Below are 9256 nucleotides of genomic sequence, written 5' to 3'. Positions count from 1 at the left end.
ATGGATATTTTACAGTTATTATAACATTCATAGTATAATTGAAGAATTATGTCCCTATAATGGACTTTCGAAGCCCAACACAAGTATTAAAGTGGAATGGAACGGGACTTGTTCGAGTATTCAGAGATTTTTTTTTTTTTTTACTTTTACAAAAATTTCGGCAGCATTTCTCCTTAATTTTTACATAAAACCCCCTGCAAATTCAAACCAAAAACCAACTAATCCAAAACCAATGGCACAATAAAAAACAATTTAAACCTAAATATATCTAAATCATAACCAATTCACTAACATAGTCATTTAATAACTAAACATTCATAATATTAATCCAAATTAACTAATAACTTCATTCATTTTTCATTCCAACTTAATCCAAATTATATAGTATAATATTTACCATTTTATCAAACGAATAACAAAATATGGTATACCATTCTTATAACCAACTTTACAAGTATATATATATAACTTATACAACACCTAGTACATGCCACTTTCAATTAAGAAAGAAAACATCACCCAAAATTTGCTGGAGTTGGGATCGTTCAGATGCTGGACCGGGGTACTAGACTCCTATTAACCTACGCACGGAAACAACCGCACGCTGAGTATTCCGTACTCAATGGTATTACCATAATTCAAATTATAATAGCAATAAAGAATTTTAATTACCAAACATGTAACTCTCTAATTTCACAAATATCAATTCATTCTTAAACTTTCATTAATTAATAATAACGATACAATTTTTATCTATTCTTCAGTTTCCATCACATATTACATGTAACAATTTCAATCACTACATGAACATTAAGTTCATGCCTTTCATTTTCAATCTCAATTTCAATCCACTATTCAACTTTTTCGTTTCTTTCAATATTTCAATAATATAATGAATCAATTTATTTTAAATTTCTCATCTTAGATATTCACCCTATTAACAAATCCGGACTTTAACAGATACACGGATTCCAACCCAACACACCAGTATGGCGCATTGTGCCTAAAACGGTACATAGTATCTGATCAGTATATGACACATAAAGTGCCTAAAACGACACACGAGGTGCCTGAAATACGACACATAAAGTGCCTGATCAGTAAAGCCGCCAAATTCCCGTACACTTCCAGATCCTATGGCATGCCAATTATATCCGACTTAGCCCGACTAGTTAATAGGGTATTTCAATTCTCAATTCACTTTCATTTCCATTCCAAGATTACTTTTCAATTAAAATTTTCACATTCAAATCAGTTTACAATTCAATTATACATACACATTCACCATTCAATTCAATTCTCATTCACCTCAAATATCAATACTTACCTTATAATTCACTTATTAAATATAGAATTGATATAAAACATTTAATAAAAAAGTAATTTGAATTATAGTAATACAAACCGTAAATTTCTCGTTTTAATCCTCGATAGCTTTCTCCTTTCCTTTGTGCGCCGATGTCTTGGGTTCTTTGTTAACTACGAAAATAATAATAATTTATAATCATCACTATAACATAATTCAATTTAATCCATGAGCCTAAACATGCAAATTTAACCATTTTTATACACATAATTCCACTATTTACTTATATGTTCATTCAAAGCTGTCTACTTGAGTCATTTTTACTAAATCATTTATATCTTGAGCTAGGAAACTCCAAATTAAGATCCACTAATTTTCCCTGAAACTAGACTCACATATCTTCTTACCATAAAATTTTTAGAATTTTTGGTTAAGCCAATAGGTACAGTTTATTCTTTAAATTTTCCCCTGTTCTGCTGTCAAATAGTTCCGATCATTCTTGACTAGAAATTAATTATATCACAGTACAGAACTCAGATAATATTCCCGTTGATTTCTCCTGAAAATAGACTCATTAAGGATTCTATAAATATAACTTTAAGCCTCTAATTATTTTTCTTCAATTTTTTGTGATTTTCCAAAATCAGAACAGGGGAACCCGAATTTATTCTGACCTTGTCTCACAAAATTCATTATATCTCTTAATTTACAATTCAATTGCTTATATCGTTTCTTCTATAAGAAACTAGACTCAATAAGATTTAATTCTATATTTTATTCATCCTATAATTTAATTTCTAAAATTTTTGGTGATTTTTCAAACTTAGACTACTGCTGCTGTCCAAAATAGTCTGAGTACAAAATGTTGATTTACTTTAATTTCAATTTAATCCTAACTAATTTCACTTACTTTTCTATCTTAATTCATACTTTATTTCTATTCAAATTTTGTCCAAACTCATACTTAACTATTAAATTTCCAGCATATTTTCATAATTTCGAATTTATTTCCATTTAATCCCTAAAACACATAACTTATAGTTTACTTTACATTTCAATCTCTATTCTAACTTAATTTCATTCAATTAAACCCCCTATTTCATCATTTTGTTCAACATGAACTTTGTTTAAAAACTTAAAAACTTCTAAACTACTAACTTAATTCTATCAAAATCTTGTTTTAATACTTTTAGAACATCAAAATTAAGAGAAAAGGACATGATTGAACTTACCAATTAAACTCCAAGCTTCAAAAACCCTATTTCACCTTTTCTCTCTTTTATTTTCTTCTTTCCTTCCCCTGCTCGAATGCTTTCTGTGACAGCCCAAAATTGACCCTAGTCGGAAGGTGGTCTCGGGACCACAAAACCGAGGCATAAAAATAATTAAAAATTTATTTTGATGCCTATAATATGTGTGTGCTCATGTACGACATTTTATGATGATTGATTTAGTGTTATAAGGGTGAATTCCACAAGAAAGGACTTAGTAATGAACTTTGAAAGTATGATAGGGAAATGTGTGATGACTAATTAAAGCATGCATGCAAAATAATGGACTTGCATGTCAAATTCCCCTTTATAGGTGGTGGCCGGCCATGACAAGGAGGATGGGCTAAACATGTCATGAAACATGTTTTGTTGGTGCATTAGGGTGAAATAATAAACAAAGGTGTATGGGTGATAAAAAATGAAAAAAAAATGTGTGTGAGTGTGGTAATCCCCCATTGCCGTGAGTTGTAGAGAAGGAAAGAAAAAATTTTGTTCATCCTTTCTTTGAGCCAAAACTAAGGAAGAAGGAGGATTTTTGCTTCATGCTTGGTTTGGAAGAGATCTAGAAGGAGATTTGGCTAAGTTTGCATCAAGATTAAGGTATGTATGAGGTTGTGTTAGGAGTTTCATGCATGCTTTGGTTGCTAACTTGATGTGCATGTTAGCCATGGCTCAAATCTTTGTTAAGCCATGGAAATGGTATTTGGCCAAAGTTGTTATGGTGATAAAGCCATTGCATGCTAAGTGTGAAGCTTGATGATGATGCATGCAATGATGGATTGTCTACTCTTGAGTAAGATTTTGAGTTTTCTCTTGTTTTATCATGATTGAAATTGAAAAGGAGCATGATTGTCATATTCGCCATGATGCATTCTTGAGCATGATTCATGCTTCTTGCATGTTAGTTAAAATTTGTGTTTTGGATGGCTATGGACACCTTGAAAATTCGCCATGCTCATATATGCATATATATGATTGCACATTATGTTTGGTTATGAACTAAGTGATGAATATATTGGTTTAAAGAAGAAAATGTGGAAGAATGCTTGTGAAATTGCAAGCACAATTCGCCTAGCACACATATAAGTGCTTGATGCTATATTATAAGTTTTGAGCCACAATGTGCAAAGCATTAATTAGTAAATTGCATGCTGTTTTGTGAGGTATTAAGTGCAAAATTGACCTCAACATGTACATGAATATTCGGCCTTGGGTAGCCTATTGAAGGCCTTAGCATTTCCTTGATGCTCAAATAAATTGTATTGAATTGCTTGATGTAGTATAAAATGTGCATGACCATTGTGTATTCAAGCTAAAGAGTGGCCATATGACCATTTAAAATCCTTGTCATATTCGCCATAAGCAAGCACAATGAGGTTTTAATAAATTGAATTTGTTTGAATTAGCTCAAGAGCTAAGAGGGCCACAATTGGACAAGGGAAGGAAAAGGTGATCGAATAGCCGAAAAAGCCGTTCGACAACATCCGAGGTAAGTCCTCAAGAAGTGACCTTACTTGAATTATGTAAGATGAAACATGGATGTGTATGATTATTGATCATGTGTGTATGAGTATTTGAATTCCACCCGGGCTAAGTCCCGAAGGCGAATATGCTAATGATTATAATTGTGTTTGAGCCTTAGTAACGAAAATGAAATATGTATGTCCAATGATTATTGATGTATGTGTGCATGAGAAATTGAATGATATCCGGCTAAGCCCAAGACAATTATGCTGAAATTTATATCCGGTTAAGACCAAGGCAATTGTGCTAGTAGCTATATCCGGCTAAGACCAAGGCATTCGTGCAAGTTGTTAAATCCGGCTAAGACCAAGGCATTTGTGCAAATCGTGATATCCGGTAAAGTCCCGTAGGCCTTGGTGCGGGTTACCATAACCGGGCTATGTCCCGAAGGCGATTGAACGAGTACCGACATCCGGATAAACTCCGAAGGTATGTGATTTGAAAATTATGAGCTTGCTGGAAAATTTCAGCTAATGCACTTGTGAAATTTCCCAATGATAAGGTAAGTACGGTGTGTGCTTTGCGCGCTAGGAGTAAGAGCGTATGAATATCCGCTCCTATGATGGAGCGAGTTATCGGCCTTAATGAAGCCGTTATTTGTGTATGAACATAAGAGTTGGGATGGTGAAGTAAGTATGATTATGTGAATGTGCATTAATGAAATGATGCATTTAACTATGTGAATGTATTGCTGTAATTAGAGTTGATTATATTCCTTGAGACTTACTAAGCATAAAATGCTTACTCCGCCGCTTTGGCTCTCGCTTTTCTAGATTTCGCCGATAGCAATCGGATTCGGGATCGTTGAAGTCGAAGTCATCCACACTATCAAGCCTCCATTTTGGTATAAATTTTGGTTGAACTTGAGATGGCATGTATAGGACTACCTCTTGTTTGTTAAATATGTTGTAATGTAAGTATGTACGGCCATGCGAAAATGGCTCAAAAGGAAGCATGAACTTAGACTAATTGTGGTTTGTATGTATATATTTGGTGTCATGATGTGGCTATGGATTGGAAATGGGAATGTTGGTCATATGATCAGCCATTGGCATGGTTAAAATGATCATATATGAACCTATGTATGGCAAGACTAGTTGGTTCATGGAAACTACCAAATAGGTAAGACCTACCTTAAAACAGATGCTGCCAGCTGCAGTGGCGTGAATGTGAAAAATCACCAAAATTCATAGGAATGGAATTAAATAGTGAATAAGCTATGTAAATGAACCTTGATGAGTCTATTTTCTTATGGAAGAAACGAAATGGTCATAGGAGTTACAGGTTAAGAGATATTAAAGCTATTGTGAGACAGGGCCAGAATGGTTTCTGGGTTCCCTGTCGCAACTTTAAAATTTACTATAAATTATCCAGAAAGAATTAGGCGACATACCTTATATGTACAGATTCCATTTTGAGTCTAGTTTCATTTGAAACAAACGGCACCAGCATTAAAGGCCTGTACAGAGAGATATTCAAGTTATACCGCGCGAAGGTCAGAGCAGTCGATCCCTGTAACATGGGTGACTTTAACTAATAAACTGTATTAGTTGGCCCGACCAAAAATTCTAGAAATAAATCCATGGATGGATATATGAGTCTAAATTCAGGGAAAATTTACGAAACCAGTTTCCGAGTTGTGAAACTCGAGATATGATTTTTAAGGCGACGGTGATGCAGTCTTCCAGCCTGACTGGAAATGTCAAATTGGTGGGCAAACCATGTGAACTTGGCTTGTTAACCCCTCATGTCCGACACCGGCAATGGTCTCGGGTTCGGGGTGTTACACTTTCTATTCTCTTTTCTCTATTCTTTTTGTTTCTTTTCTTTACTCTGTTTGTTTTATTCAGTTTAGTTACTAATAATAGATAATAATAATTTTTTTTTTACCATCCACTTGTCAAAATTATACTATATAACCAAGTAAAAATCTTAGATTTTTACTCCTTTTGCCGCCTCATCTTCCCAAATAGGCTTAATTCCCTATTTGGTCCTTATTATTTCCTACTAATTTATAATTAAACTTTTACTCCTTATTTAATTTAGTCATTTTTACTAATTACTCTAAATTAAGCTAAATTCACCTAATTTAAACCTAATTAAACACATCGCTAAACTCATAAATATTTCTAGTAATTATTTCGAGCTCGATTTACTAAGACGGAGGCCTGTTAATGTACTTTTCCGATGCCCGTGAATTTTGGGTCATTACATTTCTCCCCCCCTTAATAAATTTCGTCCTCGAAATTTACCTGAGAATAGATGAGGATATTGTGCTCTCATCGTTTCTTCCGGTTCCCAAGTCGCTTCTTCCATACTATGACTCCTCCATAACACTTTTACTAGAGGGACCCGTTTATTTCTCAGCTCTTTTACTTCTCGAGCTAATATCTGAACTGCTCTTCTTCATAAGTCAAATCGAATCAATTTGAATATTTTCAGAGGAATAATGTGGGAAGGATCGATCTATATCTCCGAGCATCGAAACATGAAAAAATCATGAATTTTCTCAATTCGGAGGTAAAGCTAGTCGGTGAGCAACAGCCCAATTCTTTCCACAACCTCATACGGCCCAATAAAACGTGGACTTAACTTACCCTTTCGACCAAATCTCAAAACTTTCTTCCAAGGTGATACTTTGAGGAATACTTTATCACCAACAGAATATTCAATGTCTCGCCATTTCAAGTCTGCATATGATTTCTGCCTATCAAAAGCTGCTTTCAATCTATCTTTAATCTTCTTAACTGTTTCTTCTGTTTCTTGAATCAATTCTGGCCCAATCATTTTTCTTTTATTCAATTCTGTCCAACATACCGGTGATCGACACCTTCGACCATATAATGCTTCATACAGAGCTATTTGAATACTAGATTGGAAACTATTGTTATACACAAATTTAGCTAATGGCAAATAACGTTCCCAACCTGATTCAAAATCAATGATACAAGCCGGAAGCATATCTTCTAATATCTGTATTACCCATTCGGACTGTCCATCTGTTTGCGGATGAAAAGCCGTACTAAAGTTAAGTCGAGTACCCAATGATTCATGTAGCTGTCTCCAAAATCTCGATGTGAACCGAGGATCTCGATCTGAGATTATTGACACTGGAATACCGTGTAATCTAACAATTTCTCGAATATACACTTCTACAAACTTCTGCAATGACCAATCTGTTCTAACAGCTATAAAGTGAGCTGATTTTGTAAGCCGATCAACAATTACCCAAATAGCATTCTTTTTACTTGCTGACAATGGCAATCCTGTAACAAAATCCATTGTAATACGATCCCATTTCCACTTAGGAATGCTAATAGGCTGAAGTAATCCAGTAGGAACTTGATGTTCTGCCTTTACTCGCTGACATGTCAAACATTTACTAACATATTCAACTATGTCTCTTTTCATTCCAGGCCACCAATATAATTCTCGTAAATCACAATACATCTTTGTTCCACCAGGGTGCAAAGCAAAAGCACTATCATGTGCTTCTCGAAGAATTAACTCTTTTAGTTCAGAAGTAGCTGGAACATAAACTCGATTTTGAAACCTCAAACAATCATGCCCGTCAATACTAAAACTCTTGGTTGTACCATTCTGAACCATTTCTCTTTTCTTCAATAGTCTATCATCTTTCATCTGAGATGCTCTAATCTGATCAAACATCATCGGCTTAACCCTTAATTCAGCTAGCAAGCTTCCATCATCATTAATAATAAGTCGAGCAAATATTGCCCTTAATTCCCCCATTGCTTTTCTACTCAATGCATCAGCTACCACATTCGCCTTTCCCGGGTGGTAATCTATAATACAATCATAATCTTTCAGAAGTTCGATCCACCATCTTTATCTTAAATTCAACTCCTTCTGCGACAGAAGATATTTAAGACTTTTGTGATCCGTGTAAATGTAGCATTTTTCACCATATAGGTAATGCCTCTAAATCTTTAAAGCAAAAATTACTGCAGCTAGCTCCAGGTCGTGTGTCGGGTAATTACGTTCATGTGGTTTTAATTGTCGAGATGCATAAGCTACGACCTTCCCATCTTGCATCAATACACAACCCAGACCGCTAAGAGAAGCATCACTATACACGACAAAATCTTTTTCCGACTCTGGTAATGTTAATATCGGTGCCTCTGTCAACATTTGCTTCAAAGTCTCAAAACTCTTCTGGCACTGGTCATCCCAGATAAAAGGAACATTCTTTTGCAGTAGTTTAGTCATTGGTAGTGCTATCTTTGATAATCCATTTACAAACCTCCTGTAATACCCAGCTAAACCGAGAAAACTGCGTACCTCTGATACATTCTTGGGTGGTTTCCATTGGACAATCGCTTCAATTTTCTTTGGATCAACCCGAATTCCGTCTGCAGATACTACATGTCCCAGAAATACAACCTCTGATAACCAGAATTCACATTTACTGAGCTTTCCATACAACTGTTTCTCTCGTAAAATCTGTAGAACTATTCGAAGATGCTGATCATGTTCTGCTTCTGTCTTCGAATATACCAATATATCATCAATAAAAATCACCACAAACTGATCTAAATACGGCTGAAAAATGCGGTTCATCAAATCCATGAAAGCAGCTGGGGTATTGCGCAACCCAAACGGCATAACTAAAAATTCATAATGGCCATAACGAGTACGAAAGGCAGTCTTAGGCACATCACTTTCCTTCACCTTTAGCTGATAATACCCGGATCTCAAATCAATTTTTGAAAATACTGAAGCTCCCTTAAGTTGATCAAACAAATCATCTATACGAGGCAACGGATACTGATTCTTGATCGTCACTTTATTCAACTGTCGATAATCAATGCATAACCGCATAGAACCATCTTTCTTTTTAACAAACAACACTGGAGCTCCCCAGGGTGAAATGCTTGGTCTAATAAATCCACGATCTAGTAAATCCTGTAACTGCACCTTCAACTCTTTCAACTCAGTAGGCGACATTCGATATGGAGGTATAGAGATTGGTGCTGTACCCGGATACACTTCAATAGCAAATTCAACCTCTCTGTTAGGTGGTAAGCCCGACAATTCTTCAGGAAATACATCTGAAAACTCACATACGGTCCTGTTCTGACTACACTGACTTCCAACTGAATCAGAATTAATAACATATGCCAAATATGCTGAA

At 35.1% G+C, this 9256-nt stretch overlaps 1 long non-coding RNA gene across 1 annotated transcript; it reads right to left on the bottom strand.

Moving 5' to 3' along the window:
* Positions 1-333: 333 nt before the first annotated feature.
* Positions 334-2619, bottom strand: LOC128293750 (uncharacterized). The gene is made up of 3 exons (XR_008283939.1): positions 2539-2619; positions 1406-1479; positions 334-581 (listed from the first exon to the last, which is right to left on the bottom strand). It is a non-coding gene; the product is annotated as an uncharacterized LOC128293750 (long non-coding RNA).
* Between the last annotated feature and the right edge of the window lie 6637 nt (positions 2620-9256).

Source organism: Gossypium arboreum, chromosome 6, assembly GCF_025698485.1.
Source record: "Gossypium arboreum isolate Shixiya-1 chromosome 6, ASM2569848v2, whole genome shotgun sequence".
NCBI lineage: Eukaryota > Viridiplantae > Streptophyta > Magnoliopsida > Malvales > Malvaceae > Gossypium > Gossypium arboreum.
The sequence above is the reverse complement of the archived record's forward strand: the minus strand, read 5'-3'. Positions and strand labels throughout refer to the sequence as shown.